Source organism: Barbus barbus (assembly GCF_936440315.1).
Source record: "Barbus barbus genome assembly, chromosome: 31".
In the NCBI taxonomy this organism is placed as follows: domain Eukaryota; kingdom Metazoa; phylum Chordata; class Actinopteri; order Cypriniformes; family Cyprinidae; genus Barbus; species Barbus barbus.
The window spans coordinates 25,290,182-25,309,732 of record NC_136759.1 but is presented as its reverse complement, the minus strand read 5'-3'; positions in this window follow the sequence as shown (position 1 = coordinate 25,309,732).

The window sequence follows — 19,551 nt, the reverse complement described above, 5'->3', positions numbered from 1 at the left end:
GGTCCACAAAAGGGTTAATTTCTGGAGGCTTCATTTGCTCACAATACCACCTGGTGGCCAAAGAGTGTAAAACAAGCAGATATATTACAGACAAAGGTAGATAGTCCAGCAGCTCTAGCAGCTGGATGAATGGATACCAACCTCATTCATTACAGTATTACAGTATTTTTGGGAACATTGTAAAGTATGTTCCCTGCTGATTTTTTTCCATGTTTACAAAATGGTGGCACATACACAAAGCCAGGCTCAGCGTCTTTCTCTTATTTATTATTTTTCCAGTTATTTTCAGTTCATTTGTTCATCACAACTTTGCATTAACCTCATGCAGTCACCACACACTATTGGATATCAAACGTTATCATTAGACCTCCATCTGCTACCTTCTGAGTTACTCCGAACCCCAGACTTAAGTGAGTCAGCCAGTCTGATAGGAAGTTCCTATCACCATGAGCGTAAACAAATACGGGGTAAGCAGGGAGGCCTTTGAGCTAAGCTAAAGCTCAACCCACATCGCCCGGCACTACAGAGCATCTTCCTAACTAACAAATTAAAGCAGCTAAACACAAAGAAAAACTGAGGATTGAAGGCAAATTTAAAACAACGACCCCTGACTTATATGATCAGGCATCAATGACCTCATAGACTGCAAACCAAGTGTATAAGTATATATTATATAAAATTGTAAAAGTAATTATAACTGTAAAGCTCTTTAAAGCACCCTAAGGTCATCATAAATACAGAATTCTGGCACAAAACTTGTCTTGGTCAAGTTCTTGAGTCTCATGGCAGCTACCATCAATGTCATACCTCAGAGGCTGAGGTACACATGAGACCAAGGTCAATACCAAAGCCAATATCTCTCTTGGCACATAAACCGCCTAAAGATGAAGGCAGCTTTTTTGGCTCTCAAATGCTTTCTCTCAGACCTGAGATGCTACCACATGTTGATAAGGTAGCATCATGTCGGTAGCACAGCATCAACAACAACATGTTGGTAGTTTCATGAATTAAATCACCAGGGAGGACTGTGTTGGTACAGAAGATTCTACTCTGAGCTCAAGGCAGACTGTTCTCCCTGAAGGCAGTCTACATTCCAGGGCACTGTGAGCAGACATCTTATCGAGGTTGGAGAATGGGGCCCGAGGGAATGGAGACCCAGAGGAAGTAGAGTTTATATAGCAGATATTCAGTGGAGGTGGATGTTTTTGCTTCCAAGTAGTTGATCCACTGTCCACTCTGGTTTTCCATAATATCTCCAGCTCTATTGTTAGTTGCTCCATTCTGACCAGCCCAACTGTGGTTCTCGGACATGGCCTCTCTTGGAAGGCTCTTCCTAGGAGATTCCGACTAGGAGGGATCTTCTCTCTCAAACTCGAGGCACAACATGACCCCCAAGCCCAAGACTTGGAAGCTGTGTATCTGGCCCCTGAGATGGCCCAGATAATATAGTCTGGTCTCGCAACTCAGGTTATTGAGACCATCTTTAAAGTTAGAACTCTCTCTATGAGAAAACATGCCCTGAAAAGGCATCTATTTGAGGTGTGGTTTTCATAACATCAAGTTAGTTTAGTTTAGTTTATTTATTTATATAGCTCTACTAAAAGAACCCCCAGGGTTACCCACAGTGCTTTACATAAAAACAAACAACCAAAACAACTTCACACACATATAAGCATATAAACAATCTGACAATCACATAGTTTAACTCCCATAAGCTGCCACCCCAAAGTGAGCTTTCAGAAGTTTCTTAAACGTTGACAGAGATTTAGCAGATCTGATATGTAGCGGCAACTCATTCCACAATCTCGGCCCCGTTACTGAGAAAGCTCTATCGCCTTTTTGATGACGAATTGTCCTAGGCACTACCAGAAGTTTATAATTTTCTGAGCGCAAGGCTCTAGGGGGGTTATAAGGTGTCAAAAGGTTTGTGAGGTACAACGGTGCCTGGTTGTTTAATGATTTATGTACAAAAATTTAAATCTTGTATTTAACTCTAAAACACACAGGAAGCCAGCGCAGGTTTGCAAGTACCGGGGAAATAGAGTCAAATTTCTTTACCCTTTTTAGAAGCCTCGCCGCCGCATTCTGGACTGATTGTAATCGAGCCAAGGATGCAGCGGAGATGCCCCCATACAGCGAATTGCAAAAATCAAGACGTGACAAAACAAACGTATGAATGACTCTTTCGAAGTCGGCATTTGACAAGAAATTTTTGGTTTTAGCTATAAGACTTATAAAAGCAAGCACGTACCACAGAATTTATTTGTTTTTCCATTTTTAAATTATTATCGATTTGAAAACCTAAATCTAATGGGCTTACGTCTAAAACTGATATAGTAGAGTTTTTGGCTGGCCAAAAACAATAACCTCCGTCTTTTCTTCATTTAAAATTAGGACATTTTTTGCCATCCAATTTTTTATATCGTCTAAACGCTTAGAGGGAAGCCAAAGATTTAGTTGGATGTTTAAGTGGCAAGTAAAATTGGGTGTCATCAGCAAAGCAATGGAATGATACTCCATGCTTTCTAAAAATGCTACCTAAGGGGAGCAGATATAAAGAAAACAATGTGGGAGAGAGAATTGATCCCTGTGGGACCCCCCATGATAATAATCTTTTCTTTGAAATTGCATCCCCATAATTAACTGAGAAATATCTATCGCTTAAAAAAGATTGAAACCATGTCAAAACCGTGCCGTTCAGGCCTACCAGATTTTCAAGGCGCCGGATGAGAATTTCATGATCTATCATGTCGAAAGCAGCACTAAGATCCAATAATACTAGAATAACACAGTCTCCCTTATCTAACGCTAAGAAAATATCGTTGAAAACTTTCAGTAGTGCCGACTCTCTACTAGTTTTGAACAATCGTTTGTAATATGGATATATTAATAGGCTGGAACTCGCTCCACTCTGCACAGCAGGCAGGGGAATCTGATGGGTCCATTTCCACTGTCGGAATCTGGAGACGCTGGTCAGCGATCTTCTGACTAAAAAAAATTAGAAATTTATCACAGGAAATCGATGAGGACTTATGGTGCATATTATTTGGTGGATTTATAACCGCATTTATAATAGAGAACAGTAATTTCAGATTACTGGCCTCAGCCCTAATAAGATTAGAAAGGTAGGTATTTTTTGCTTCCGTTACAGCTTTCTGAAACTTGAATAAAGAATCTCTAAGTACTTCATAATGGATTTGAAGTTTATTCTTTTTCCATCTCTCTGCCTGCCTACATAGTCTTCTGAGGTTGACCTTCTGAAGTTGACCCAGTTCACTGCCCAGTTGGTTCAGTGATGAATTTTCTGGAGGAGCACCTTTCTCACAATCTCATCAATGGAGCCTCAGTGGGCAGCAGGCTGCGGGTTCCTTCTTGGGATCTTTCCCTAGTTCTTGAAGGATTATCTGGGGCTCCGTCTAAGCTATGACAGTAGCAGAAACATTTCTGACTGAAAGTTGCTCTGTTATTGGCTCTAACATCACTTATAAGAGAGTCTGAGATCTGCAGACTTTAACAGCTGCCTCCTCTCATTTAGATTTTAACTGGTAAAGGTGATTCTATACCCCAGACCAAGTCATGTCTCTAAGGTGCCTTCCTTGGTAATCCATTTGGTCATCCTTCAAGCCTTTTTCCCTCCTCCATTTGACTTACCAGAGCAGGAGAGACTTCATTGTCTATGTCCAGTCATATCAATCACATTCAAGTATTATATTACACTATAGTACAATTAATTTATTTGAAGGGGTCTGTGTTTTGTGTTGTTTTAGTAAAATATTAATCTATGTGCAAATTGTGTGTGAAATGGTGCATTTGTACAGAGAAAAACTTTATGCTTTTATAGTATTGTCATTCGCTGTCCTCTTGAGGTGAAATTGCGGAAACGCAAAAAAAGAACCATGGTCAGGGACCATTTCGTACTGTGGTCACAAAGAAACCTTTTATGACCTATTAATAGTTGTTAACATTGTTAGAAAAGGTCAGTATAAAAAAAAAAATATATATATATATATATATATATATATATATATATATATATATATATATATATATTTATTTATTTTTTATGAGGTGGAAATTGTATGATGTAATTTGTACAAACCCTACAAAAATGAGAACTCATTCAAATTAACCAGCACCAACCACTTGTATCTCAGAATTCAAGATTTGATTACCTTTCTAATAATGAGTATGAATTAAATTAGCTATGCTCAGTAGGCTTGTTCAGTATTGGGATTAAAATTGGAATTACTTTATTCCCTATTCAGTCGTGAACGTCACACAGCCCTGGTGTCCAGAGGTGGACTTCACAAGATTTGAATTTACCAATACCAAAACTATACTCCTGCGTATTTGTGACCTCACTCTGATCAATCTATCTGGTATAACCGGTGTACCTGTGCAAGATCAAGCACGAAGTGTGAATCCATATTCAGAAAGGCACTGAAAACAAATAACTATTGCTAAAAGGTTGACTGTTACAGTACCTAAAATTTCACTTACCACATAAACAGTGTGTGCGAGACGGAACGGAACGTGGAAAGTGAAGTATACTTTGGCCTTTAGGCTAATGTACATAGCGGAAACCCTGATTACTCCTCTGTTTACCAATGTCACCTTTCGTAGAGACAGTGAGGGGGATGGATCGGGTCAGTATGAATCTGAGGGGGTCATGTCCCCCCGTCCCTAGTGCCATCTGCACGCCTGCAGACAACGATTGATTGTGTAGTGTTGTTAAACGACGGTGTTGTTGACTTGCCATTAAAATAGTGTGAGTAATCATTTTTGAATTGTGCCGCGGAAACATTGTTTCCTGCACGGCAAGGACTAAGCTATATTTGAGTCCTCCATAATCCAACACTCAAGGGATTTTGTTCATAGACAGTTATTTGTTATATGTATCATTTATTTGTTATCTGTAAACAATTATTCGTTATTCCTGATTTGGGAATTGCCTTTTATTTTTGTGAACCTCGTTTTCTCCTGTTTTTTTTTTTTTGTTTGTTTGTTTTTTGTCTAGCTAGGGAGTTAGGGAAGACTTCTGTATTTATTTTGGGAATTTTCTTTGTTAGGTAATTTAAGCTCTCTAAACTCCTAATTAGTTTTCCTTTGGTTTGTTCTTTTGGCCTGGATTCCCTTCCGAAGAGATGCGCTTCTAACCCATGATTTAAGATGTAATAAACAATCTTTTCAGCTTGTGAACAAGCCTCTTTTGTGGTCATTGTGAGCTGGGACAGGAGATGAGAAGCAGAAATATTCTTTAATTGTATTCTTGTCATCGGCCTGGCCAACCCTAGACTGGTCAGGATGTGACAGTATGTATTGTTTCCTCAAAGCAACTGCTGTAAAAACCAAGTTTGTGTACATGGTGCCTTCACTGCATGATCAATAGCTATTACATTATTATCTGTAAAAAAAACAAAGAAACATTTTTGACATATTGCCTCTTTGACAGATAACATTCAATTTAAAATCTATAAAAATCCAATGTTTTAGGTAGTCAATATTTAGCTGACTGGTGTGATTTAAAGTCAACATGAACTCAGAATTGAGTGTATTTATTTAGTGTCTTAATACATTCTGGGTCACCTGACCCACATACTAATATAATGCTCCCTTAAAATGGGCATTATTTTCCCTGCACAACATTTTACATTTCATGGATATTATGGAAGTGTAATGGGTTCAGTGGTGTTTCATATTGATCTAAAGATTCTCTCCTTTGTAATCAGAATCTGTCTTTTTTTTTTTTTTAGATCAAAAACTTGATACTGAAATATATTTCCAAAAGTGAAACCATCATTTTAGTTGTTGTGCCCTGCAATGTTGACATAACAACAACAGAAGCACTTAGAATGGCGCTACATGTAGACCGTACCAGGTTACATATGTAACCACTCCCTGAGAGGGAACAGAGGTCGCTATGGGGGAACTCCATCTACGTGACCCGTGTCTGAAGCATATATACAAAAACACCAAATATTGGCCGGCGACAGCCTATGACGTCACTCCCGGTGCGCCACAGTATAAAAGGGCGCCGGGAGAAAGCATCATCCACTTCTTCGTCTGAAGCTGCATCCGAAGCATGGCCTAAAGTCTAGAGGACGCAGTGTCTCGTTCCCTCTCAGGGAACCATGGTTACATACGTAACCTGGTACGTTCCCTATCAAGGGAACTTCGAACTGCGTCCTCTAGAGGTCGCTATGAGGAACGATATACCCATGCCGCCATGCTGAGGGAAGTGCATGCCATTCCAAAGGCGAGCACTAAGCATCAACTCTTATCAAAAAATAAAGGAGTTGTCCCTGGGATGAATTGACGGCTGTCAGTGACATTATCCCCTTCGGCCAAAGGCCTGAGTTTCATACTCCGGAACTTACCTGATAGAGGCCGGACCTCCTGGACCTAGGGTAAACTCAAGGCTTGGAATCAGAAAGAAGGATTCCTTTAAGGGGATACGACCAAGCGCTTAGGATAGTAACTAAGCCTGGCCTGTCACCCAGGGGCTACTGCTTGCTCAAGAGCTCGCTGAAGGAACTGTATCAACAGATCATTAGTAGTAGCCCCCGTTCAAATAGTATCACTGGGGATACATAGGTAGAGTGGGGCCCAAGGAGACTGGGGCCTAACCGACTCAAAGAATGGGGTCGAACTACTAAAAGAAGACTCAGACCAAGGATGCAGGAGAGTTGATCTAAAGCAGCATCTGGAATGCCTCACACAAGCTCAAGAACTGATAAACAACAGATGAGACATCTTTATAAACATCAGGGCTGCAGAAATTGACCAACAATTGATCTTCAGTTTAGAAATTCTAACAGTCAGAACATTATAGCAGACAAAGCATAATATATGTGTAAGAATTACAGAAACTCAGACACTTTGGACTCCCGAGATGGATAACACACACACAGTACATTAACATACAGACATCTGTCTCCACATCCCACTGAGAGAGAATACAAGAAAATGCCTCTCTCACATATGCATCAGTTCCTTTTCATCCACTTCTCCCCTCACCCATCTCTCCTTTCACTCAGCTCACTCAGAATGGCCAATAGCAGAAATGTAATGTTCTGCATTAATGCAAGTGTTATTTACAGTCATGTTTGGTATCATTTGAATTGTCTCAGGGCGACTGGTACAATGGTCTCATTCTTGTAAGAAGTAAACTAAAAGGGAATACAGATCCTGAGAGTTCAGAGATATTTTGCATACTATAGAGGGTGGGTCAGTTCCCAGTGGTTTTCATGCAAATTACCTTCTGTCCCAAAAAGGTGCTAACTCGGCTTGATCAAAGCAAATCCAAATTGTTAGTTCCTGTCTCGAGTTTGGGGGATGTTTATTCTGGTCTGAAGTACTTAAGGAAGTTTGGCAAAAGGATCAGGGCGATTCTGTAGTCAGAGGCCCGTAGTGTAATACCTTACACTATGTATTTCTATAAAGTCAGGTATGCATTCTTTACTCATAGATTTATCTTTGAGAATTCGATGTTTTGTATTGATATGATTTGATCTCTTTGAATTGCTGTGGAATTGAAATAATACATACAGTATTTACCTGACTGATAATAAATTGTTACATTTGACATTATTCTGTTCTACTCTGTAATTATTGACTCTAGTAGATTACGTTGCATCCTTGTTAAAGACATGAGCAACCGAATGAACGAGTAAATATAAAGTCAAGAGTTAACTAGAATAATCAAATATCAGAATAATAAATTAGAAATGGACAAGCAATCAATTTGTATTTCAAGTTAAATACGAGGTCATAAAGAAATGGAGTCAGATTAAATGATAAAATGGAGTCAGATTAAAGTTTAACTTAAATTGAAGAACTGTGCACATTTGGAAAGACCGAGCACGCAGGAAACCTTCATCCACCACCGGAGACCTTCCTTGGGCCGGATGGGTGGAGCCTTACAAAGTGGTGACCAGCCTCCGTGATCTCGCAAGAGACGAGCAACGTCTTTCCAGCGCGAATTTCGCTTTGATTCTCACTGACGGAGAATATTGAGGTTTGAGCTTCTCCTTCCCTGTCTGCAACCGCTGCGGTAAGTTCCTTCATTTTACTTTTGTGTTGAGGGAAAGCTTTTTGCATCTCACATATAGACACATTTTTAGAACGGGTCGGAATACCCTCTGTTTAGAACCGGAGCCGAAAAATCCGGTGGGCAAAAGAATTAGCTGGAAAACATGGCTTTTCAGGGACAGTACAGCAGCAGTGCAGATCAAGAGATCATGGGAATTCACGCCGCACACATAAAAAATATCCTTCTTCATTTAAACGATAAAGGATTAAACCTTACGTGGAAAAACAATGAAATCATATCCTGGTTTTTGGCAGGAGAAAAATTGACATCTAAATCAAAAGATAAAAAGACAACAGCTGCCATTGTCTACTTACTTCGGAAAAACGACCTAGAAACATTAGCCGAAAATGAGCACATAATGGCGAGTCTCAGAGAAATTGAGAAAGCGCGTTCGGATGAATTACAAAAGCTTAGAGCACAGGTCGAGGCGTTTACATACGAAAGACAAGGTTGGGCAAGGAAAAGCGAAAACATGGCGAGAAAAATAGATGCGCTTCAGGAGAAACTCCAAACAGGCAGTAATTATATATCTGCTCTTGAAGAATGTTGCGACAATGTCGGATTTCCAGTGGCCGCAGTTAAGAAAGCAGCACTGGATGAGACTTTTGATCCTGATAAAAACAGCGATCATGATGTAGCCACATTAGAGAGTCAAACACGGAGAGAAACTCGTAACCGAGCTCCCGTTCAGAGACATGAACAAAGTCAGCGAAGTCCGATTATAACAAGAGCTAACGTTAAACCCAGCGAAAAGCCCTCCGCGTCAGCTAGAGTTGCTGTACTCAAAACCATGACAAACGCAAATGATGAAATAACCAAGATTAGCCGGCCACTAACATGTGAAGAGTGTTCAAAACATAAGCAGATCGTGGGAATGATGCCCAAAAGAGGGCCATTCCAACCATACTGGGAAGCACTGATGTTACAAGCCACAGTGTACAAATTAGAAACTAGAGATGTATGGCAAATCGCACTATTAACCATCCCGGAAGAACTCCGATCAAAATTAACCCCTCAAATGAAATCTGGAGACGTAGTCAAGCGAAACAATAATGAATCTGACGAGGCTATATATGAAAGATTAAAACTGGCGTTGCTAGACTTGAGAGGACCAACAAGCGCGGATTGGGGCAGGATACTAGAAATTAAACAGGGCAGCAACGAGCCGTTTGAAATATACGCCGAACGTCTGTGGGTAACATACAAAGAACATTCCGGTCTAGAAAATACAAGCCGTGATGACGAACCGTTATTACAACTCATAAAGAACAATGCTGGCACTCCAGTCCAAAATGCATTGTCAAATGGAGTAGATCCAACTGAAAACACGTTCAGAACGATAGTGTGTTGGGGTTCAAGGATAGAACAGGGATACAACAGATGGAAATCTAGAACTTTCAGTTCAGAGAAAGCATGTGCTACTACTCAAGATAGCGTGCCAGTTTCAGTCCTTAAGGTGATGCAACACCATAATAGCACAGAGTCATGTACCAGAATGCATGGTGTAAAGGAAGCATTAGGGAGTCATAAAAAACCTCAAACTCCAGGAGAACACAGCAGACAACTGTATGGTGAAGACAGCAGGTTTTGTAGTTCCTGTCTTAAAACAGGCCACACAGAGGAAAAATGTTGGTCACTGGGAAGAGGTAGACCTCCACCTTATTTTCTGAAACATAGGATATCACCTTCTAAAGGCGAAGACCAATTGTTTATATGTAACAAGTCATCCTCATGTAAAACTCTTTGTGAGGTAACTGCATTGGTGATGCAAGGCCTCCAGATGTTGACTTCACTTGCTAGTGGGTTAGCAGCTTACTAGCGATGACTTTAATATGTAAACATCCCAGTTTCAATGATCTTGTTTGAATTTTCAAATTTGTAATTGTGCTAAACACAATGTGCGCATGCTACACACATTATAGTTGTTTGTGCTACTACATGTGCACATAGGCTAGTTAAGTTTATTCTTTATGAAACACATGACTGCTTCACTGTAAGTGTACGAAACACTTAGGTTTAAGGTTGTAGATGCTACATACATACTAGACCGTGTCTCTTGTGTGAAATTAGAATAACTGTAATACTGGAATTGCATAGCAATTTTAAGTTACATGTGTGTGTCTATGTTTAATTTATCTTGATTGGTCAGTTTAACCAGATACAGGAGCATAGAATTGCCATGTGGCCACAGAGTGATTTCACAATTGTCTTAATGAAAATGATCAGCAAGACTAAATGAAACAAATAGTCCTTTGAAAACATAAAAACAGTGATTGTGCATTGCATCAGCTCTGACCTGCCTTTCCATATTTAAATGAATTAACACGTGAATTCTATTTGTGACAACTTAGATCTTGTTGCAGATTGATATGCTATGCTACCCAGTGCCAAAAGGGAGGAGTTGGGTTTTCATTTTAATAAGTGTGGCACAAGCGAATGCAAACCAATTCACTCGTCGCTGGGTAGCACCAACCAAAATTTTAACCACCCAATCTTCTAAATTTTCTAGAAAAATGCTAAAAGGGAGGTGAAAAATACTCAAAATTAACTGTGGTTCTCTCAGTATTTGGTTCTGTTTCAGGTTGACCACTGCAATTCCTTGAAAGTGAGATACCAGCAAGGCACCTGATGCCAGCTGCATCAAGCCAGGACGGCGGAATTGTTAGAAATAACCTGAAATTGCAGGAGATGGGTGCAATAACACTTCAAGAGGCCAGTCACATCTCACAATAGCACACTACCACACAAATATCTACATGGCCTTTCCGGATTAGCACCGGAACTAAATTTTTGCAACACAGATTGTTATAGATTAGACTTCACCCATCTCCCAGACATGAGCACAGAACACAAATCCCCACCATCGCATCATCACCTCATCTAGACTGTCCAGTCTGAACACTGCACACCACAGAAAACAATGATGGCTTAGATTCCAAATGTGGTACCCCACTAAAGATCTATTGTCCATCTTCACACTGACAGAAACACATAGATTCTCACACATAGGATTTAGTTAATCCCATGATGGCAGTCTCAGAAAGACACACACAATAGTTATGATTTACAACCATCTGCCAACTCATGGAAAACATAATACATTTGTATGGTTACTGTCACAAATCGATGATGTATAATTCTGAATGCAGAGTCAAATCTGCCATGAAAATTCAAAAGATTTAAACTTTCTGATTGGTATTGGGATGTTTTGACAAACCAGAGGGCCCGCTGGTTTCCCAACACATCACTAATAACAGAAATATTATATGAAGTGTTGGCACTTCTGTTCATTAACTACAAAATTTACAACTTGAATATGCCATCGAATGTGACGTAGCTTGTATAACACACACATACACATACACACACACACACATATACACACACACACACACAATTACAAAGGATCCAGGATCTCCATTCTCGTACCTAAGCACACTTTAGATCACTACCTTGAAATCTTAGGTGACTTTGCATTGGAGAATTATATGTATGTCTACACCTTTGTAATTGAGATTGAATGTTTATTATTATTGTCATATGTTTCAATGATGCATACCATTTTTATAAACATGTAAGGTACACTGACTTTTTGCTACTTTTCATATAAGCCACTCAGACCAAGCATTCTGTAATTCCACTACCATTAAAAATCCATCAGAGCGGTAGTGAGGATTTGACTGTTTTAAAATGAGACCTCAAATGACACCAGAGACCCAATGTACCATTCGCACTTGTTGACATGATATTATGTTTTTTGCCTTGTTATATGTTCTTGTGCCAAATCTCACAGCTTTCTACATCGAGTTCATCATTGTTCCATTAAGATGCTGTTAAGTGTCTCACACAAAGCAGTATGTAACCAGCGAGAAACCTTCACCTATTGGAGTCTGCCCAGACATCTGCACAATTGAAGGTGACGAGATTCAACGAAAGAGGCAAGGAAGTCCTAGGGAAAGTGTCACTAGAGACAGAGGTTTCTCCATGATGGAACGACTCAAGAAATGAAAGGATGCACACGTGTTGTTCTCAACCAGACAGGTGAAACCCTGAACCCGTTCATCTACCTGCTGAGTTCAAGCTACATGCACCTGCTGAGACTGGTACACACAGAGGCCTTTCTAAAGGCATACACAGCTGCAAATACTACATCACAAGGACCACAGCAAGTGTCTGACAAGTGACCTCTTTGGGAATCATTTGGAATTGACCCACGTGGTCAAAGGGAGGAAATCTGTAAGAATTACAGAAACTCAGACACTTTGGACTCCCGAGATGGATAACACACACACAGTACATTAACATACAGACATCTGTCTCCACATCCCACTGAGAGAGAATACAAGAAAATGCCTCTCTCACATATGCATCAGTTCCTTTTCATCCACTTCTCCCCTCACCCATCTCTCCTTTCACTCAGCTCACTCAGAATGGCCAATAGCAGAAATGTAATGTTCTGCATTAATGCAAGTGTTATTTACAGTCATGTTTGGTATCATTTGAATTGTCTCAGGGCGACTGGTACAATGGTCTCATTCTTGTAAGAAGTAAACTAAAAGGGAATACAGATCCTGAGAGTTCAGAGATATTTTGCATACTATAGAGGGTGGGTCAGTTCCCAGTGGTTTTCATGCAAATTACCTTCTGTCCCAAAAAGGTGCTAACTCGGCTTGATCAAAGCAAATCCAAATTGTTAGTTCCTGTCTCGAGTTTGGGGGATGTTTATTCTGGTCTGAAGTACTTAAGGAAGTTTGGCAAAAGGATCAGGGCGATTCTGTAGTCAGAGGCCCGTAGTGTAATACCTTACACTATGTATTTCTATAAAGTCAGGTATGCATTCTTTACTCATAGATTTATCTTTGAGAATTCGATGTTTTGTATTGATATGATTTGATCTCTTTGAATTGCTGTGGAATTGAAATAATACATACAGTATTTACCTGACTGATAATAAATTGTTACATTTGACATTATTCTGTTCTACTCTGTAATTATTGACTCTAGTAGATTACGTTGCATCCTTGTTAAAGACATGAGCAACCGAATGAACGAGTAAATATAAAGTCAAGAGTTAACTAGAATAATCAAATATCAGAATAATAAATTAGAAATGGACAAGCAATCAATTTGTATTTCAAGTTAAATACGAGGTCATAAAGAAATGGAGTCAGATTAAATGATAAAATGGAGTCAGATTAAAGTTTAACTTAAATTGAAGAACTGTGCACATTTGGAAAGACCGAGCACGCAGGAAACCTTCATCCACCACCGGAGACCTTCCTTGGGCCGGATGGGTGGAGCCTTACATATGTTTCGAATCACCCTTAGAGGTGCTGAATGGGAACTGTCGGCTCAAGTCATCACAATGTAATTAAATTACCAAACTGACATAAAATCCATCATTCCTGTAATATCTATCCAATGTGTTATCAAAAAGTGTTGTGAATAAAGATATAAAAGCATGAGAAGTATGAGACTACATCTAATTGACTCTTCACAGGGAGCTTGATTGAGAAGTGATCTGACCAATCACAACACCGAATCTGCCATTTTTGTCTGAAAACAAACCAGAACGGAAAGTAGGTTTACGTTGGTGGACTTGAACTTGAAAAATGGTGTGTATTGATGTCTTTCCGCAGCTGAAATAAGATACCTTCTGATGTTTATTTCATGCTATAACTAGTAAAGAGAAAGAGATGATCGGTTCAAGTGTCGCTTGAACTGAGGCGCTACAGTGATCTGTCATGACACATTAAAGAGCCACAAAATGGTATTTGGTGATTAAAATTCTTTAAAAAAAGACAAAATATGAAAGTTGAGTCCTTGTTTCACACCAAAAGTAACCTACTCTGTCTTGTCTGTTGGTGTCCTCTTTGCTTCGCAATGTAATTTTCACTGTGTGAGAACATTATGTGTGGCGTGAGAGCCACACATAGCAACTACATAGCAACAATAACGAAGAGGGGAGGGTCTTGGGGGGTCCCTCTAATCCACATAAACATAATCCTCTCAAATTGTTTCCCTGTAACTTTTATTCTCATAAACTAAGTCCCACAGAACAAAGTTATGATCTCAGCAACCGGGAACTTCTCCCCATGAAAGCAGCTTTCGAGGAATGTTGTCATTCACTCGAGGGAGCAAAATACCCCTTTGTAGTACTAACAGATCATCGCAACCTGGAATATTTTCAATCTGCCAAAATATTTGTCACAGACAGGCAAAATGGGCTTTGTTCTTCACACAATTCAATTTCACAGTGACATATCGTCCAGGCTCTCAGAACACCAAGGCTGATGCTCATATCGCAACAATATGAATCATCCATGTTACTACCAACCAACGAACCCATCATCTCTCTCACAATCATTCTAGCTCCAGTACAGTGGGACATCATGACAGAGATCACGGAGGCTCACGTCACAGATCCACCACAGATCCACCACCACCAGAATGCCCATCATATCTCACTCACCAGCTCTTGTTATCCTGGTATTGCCGCTACCATGCAACTACTCACCAACTGTTTTTGGTGGTCCACACTGCAGGCCAACACGATATCATACATCCGGGACTGTCCAACGTTAAATGTCACCAAATCCTCTCGCCAACGACCTTCATCACCGATCTGCCTCTATCCATGGGTCATACCACCATCCTGTCTGTAACTGATCGCTTTTCATCCGGAGAACCTTATCAGAGTTATCAGCCATAAACTCATGGCTACAATGGAGCGAGGAGACCTGGAACGAGGCACACGCACATCTGCAATGGCGTATTTGCAGAACGAGTGTGCAGGCTGATCGTCATCAGCGCCTGTAATCAGCGTTCCCCAATCCATCAGCGCACCAAGTATCGTCCTAGTCAATGGGTCTGGCTGTGCACTTGAGACCTCCATCTCCGACTTCCTTGCAGAGAGCTCAGTCCCAGGTACGTGGGTCCTTTCAAAATTCTCTGACAAATACTTCTGTTTCTTACCGATTGGCTTTACCCTCAAAAAATCGTATCTCACCCACTTGACATGTTTCTTTGCTTAAGCCTGCTGGTAGTTCGAGAGGAGTAGAGGACCAGGAGATGGCTAGTGACCAGGGAGCCCCTCCCATCATCGTAGATGAGTGGGGGGCCACCATGGCTCCCTCCGATCACCACCAGAGGAAAACAACACCCGAAAACTAACTGTAACAACTTAATTTCCCACAATCCCGTGTCTGTCTTGAACACTGCCTGTTTGACCTGGATTTTGTATTAATAAAGCTTAGTGCTGTCGAAATTAGCGCATTAACGCAGGTGATTAATTTAAAGGTGCCATAGAGTGGAAAACTATTTACCTTGGCATAGTTGAATAATAAGAGTTCTGTACATGGAAATTACATGTGAGTCTCAAAATATAGTATTCTGTATAGAATTCAAATAGGTCCGATAAGTTTTGTGATCTGCGCCGATTCGTGCATGTGATCCTTTCTGGACTGGAGCAGAGTGTGTGTGCGGTGCGATGCGATGCGATGCGATGGTTAGCGTGACAGCGCAAAACCAGTCTTCTTTTTTTCTTCAATGGAAAGCATATTTACACTGTCTGAATAGTTTCCTGTCCCCTATATAGTGCACTACATGCCATTCACCATACAGAAAATACTAATTCTGTGAACAGGTGACCTATTTCAGCCGCGGCTTCAGCGTCCATAGGGGCGGGCGCTTCGAATTCTAGAGAGCATTTGATTGGACAGAAAGTTTGTTGAAGTGATGTTGAAGTACGATGTGATGTCAAAAAAAATCGTTGAGCGATTGTATATGATATGTATCATAGGCGGCGATACTTTTACGATATGGCGACAGTCTAATCCTATTGGTTGAGCTGCCGACGTGACCTATTCTGCAACAGCGTCACATGTGCTTTCATCGCAGTTGCAGAAATCGCTTGAACTGAACATTAGTAGGGCAACATGAGTTCGGCTGAAACTGAAATTGAAGATGACCCGTCGTCTTATAAGTCCGACTTTTGGCAGCATTTTGGTTTTCCGGTCACGCGACGGGATGATGGTAAAAAAAAATTACAGACAAAACACAAACTGTTTGTAAACACCGTAAAACAAGTCTGCCATACACAATGTCAAACACTTTGAATATGATGTGCTATTTAAAACGGCATCACAACAACAAACTTCTGCAAACTCCTGTGACAAAAAGGTTGAAAGAAGGCCAAACATCTATACAAAGCAGTTTTGCTGCAACGTGGTCTCAGTCAAGTGCGAAAGCTCAAGAAATAACCAGGTGCATCTGAGTTTTTATTGCAAAAGACATGAGACCATTTTCTGTGGTCGACAATGTTGGATTTCGTGAATTGGTTAGGGTTCTGGAGCCCAGGTACCATATTCCAGCACGCCCGCACTTCAGTCCAGAGGTAGTTCCAGCCCTGTACTGCGAAGCTAAAGCAAAGGTAGTCGACGGTCTGAAAAAAGCAGAGAATGTGGCAATAACAACTGATGGGTGGACTTCACAGGCTTGTCAGAGCTATATTACAGTCACAGCACGTTATTACCACGGAGTGGGAAATTAAAAGTTTTGTGCTTCAGACTCGCCTGCTTTTTGAGTCACGCACGAAGTTTTAAAAGCGGCTACACAAGAGTGGGAGCTTGAAAGGGCACCTCATAGTACTGCTGTTGTTACTGACAACACACACAACATGGAAGTGGCAGTGAGAGAAAGGTTGTCACTGCATATTAAGTGTTTTGCGCACACATTGAATCTTTCGTCGCAAGCAGATTTAAATGTTTCTCGCGTCAGTTGCTTCAAGTTCAAGTTGAGCTTTATTGTCATTCCGCTACATGTGGGGACATACAGTGGAACGAAATGTCATGCCTCACAGGACCACGGTGCTACATAAATACAGACATACAACAATGAAGTAAAAAAACACTATAAACCTATACACAACTACCCTACTGACAGATTTAACTACAAGTATACTATATATATAAGTATTTACCCTATACAAACTAAAAAATAGAAGATAAAAAATACAAACTATACGAATGCTTCACATAAATATTTACCCTATACAAACTAAAAAATATAAGATAAAAAATACAAACTATAGGAATGCTTCACAAATACTGTACATGTGCAAAGAGAGACATTTTGAGTCAAGCAGCTGGTTGGGGAACAGAGCAGGATGATTTGTAGTGCCTGAGCATGTAAATACATATATTGCTGAGTCTTTTGTGGGATTGTGTACACGCAGCAGTGTGTGTAAACTGTCTAGTGCACATAGAGGAGAGTGTGTTACTACAGGTGGTTTGTACAGGCCCACTCACCTGTGTGTAGCACACTTCAAATTGCACACAAAAAAGTTCCATATAGTTTTTTCTTCGGTGTGGTAAGGTTGGCGTGGTCCATGTTTCAGCAAGTAGGGGTTTGCATGGGGTTTCAGAGGGGGGCGGGGTGGTTTGAGTTCAGGGCTCTCACAGCCTGGGGGAAAAAGCTGTTGAGCAGTCTGGTGGAGCGGGCTCTGATGCTCCGGTACCGTCTTCCTGATGGGAGGAGCTGGAAGAGACTGTGGGAGGGATGGGTGGAGTCCTTCACGATGCTGTTGATTTTGCTGGAGCATCGTATAAGGAAAATGTCTTGGATGGAGGGGAGAGGGGCACGATGATCTTTTCAGCTGTGTTCACTGTCCGCTGGAGGGTCTTGCGGTCAGCAGCACTGCAATTCTCGTACCAGACAGTGATGCAGCTGGTCAGCACACTCTCAATGGTGCCCCTGTAGAATGTGGTGAGGATGGGTGGAAGGAGACTTGCTCTTTGCCGGCGGAGAAAGTGTAGGCGCTGTTGTCTTTTTGGAGAGTGACATGGTGTTGGTGGTCCAGGTGAAGATCCTCTGTGATGTGCACCCCCAGGAATTTAGTGCTGCTGACTCTCTCCACAGTCAAGCTGTCGTTGGTCAGTGGGGGGTGGTCAACGGAGTTTCTTCTGAAGTCCATCACAACCTCCTTTGTCTTCTCCACATTGAGTGACAGATTGTTAGTGCCACACCATTCAGCCAGCTGTGCCACTTCCTCTCTGTAGTGCGTTTCATCGTTGTTGCTGATGAGACCTACCACTGTTGTGTCATCAGCAAACTTGATGATGTGGTTTGAGCTGAACTTGGCAGTGCAGTCGTGGGTCAGCAGTGTGAAGAGCAGCAGGCTGAGCACACAGCCTTGTGGGGCACCTGTGCTCAGTGTGGTAGAGCTCGAGGTGTTGTGGCCGACACGGACTGACTGAGGTCTTCCGGTTAGAAAGTCCAGGATCCAATTACACAGGGAATTGTTAAGGCCCAGCAGGTTTAGTTTATTTATGAGCTGTTGTGGGATTATTGTGTTGAATGCCGAGCTGAAGTCAATGAACAGCATTCTAACATAGGAGTCTTTATTTTCTAGGTGGGTAAGAGCCAGGTGGAGGGTGGAGGAAATTGCATCGTCCGTAGAGCAGTTTGGACGGTATGCAAACTGGAGCGGGTCGAGTGTGTTGGGGAGTCTGGTTTTGATGTTGTGCATGACTAACCTCTCAAAGCACTTCATCATGATTGGAGTCAGTGCTATGGGACGGTAGTCATTTAGACAGGACACAGGTGATTTATTTGGTACCGGTATGATTGTTGTGGATTTGAAACACGTGGGGACGACTGCCTGGCTCAGCGAGGTGTTGAAGATATCTGTTAGGACATCTGTCAGCTGTGCAGCACAGTCTCTCAGAACACGGCCAGGTATGTTGTCAGGTCCCGCAGCCTTGCATGGGTTAATCCTAGATAGGGTCTTCCTTACATTGGCTGGAGACAGACAGAGCGCCCGGTCGTTGGTAGGTGTGGGCAGTTTTTGTGCAGGTGTGTCATTCTGCATTTCAAACCGTGAATAAAAGTGGTTGAGTGCATCTGGGAGGGATGTGTTCTCATCACAGGCCTGTGGCGGGGGCTTGTAGTCAGTGATGGTCTGAATGGCTTGCCACAGGCTCCGTGTGTCTCTGCTGTCTGTGAAGTGATTGTTGATTTTTTGAGCGTATGACCGTTTTGCATTTTTGATGCCACAGGACAGACTGGCTCTTGCTGTTTTGAGGGCTGCTTTATCTCCTGATCTGAATGCTTCATCTCTGGTCTTTAGCAGCCCACGAACCTCTGCTGTCATCCATGGCTTCTGGTTTGCACGTGTGGTGATGGTCTTGGTGACTGTCACATCATCAGTGCACTTTTTGATGTAAGCAGTCACAGTTTCAGTGTACTCATGCAGGTCTGTGTGGTTGTTGTAGGTGGCTGCCTCTTTAAACATGTTCCAGTCTGTGTCCTGGAAGCAGTCCTGCAGTGCTGAGGTGGCATTGTCTGGCCATACTGTTATCTGCTTTTGAACCGGTTTGGCGAGTTTGAGAAGTGGTCTATATGCTGGGATTAGCATAACAGTGATGCAGTCTGAGTACCAGAGGTGGGGGCGGGGTACA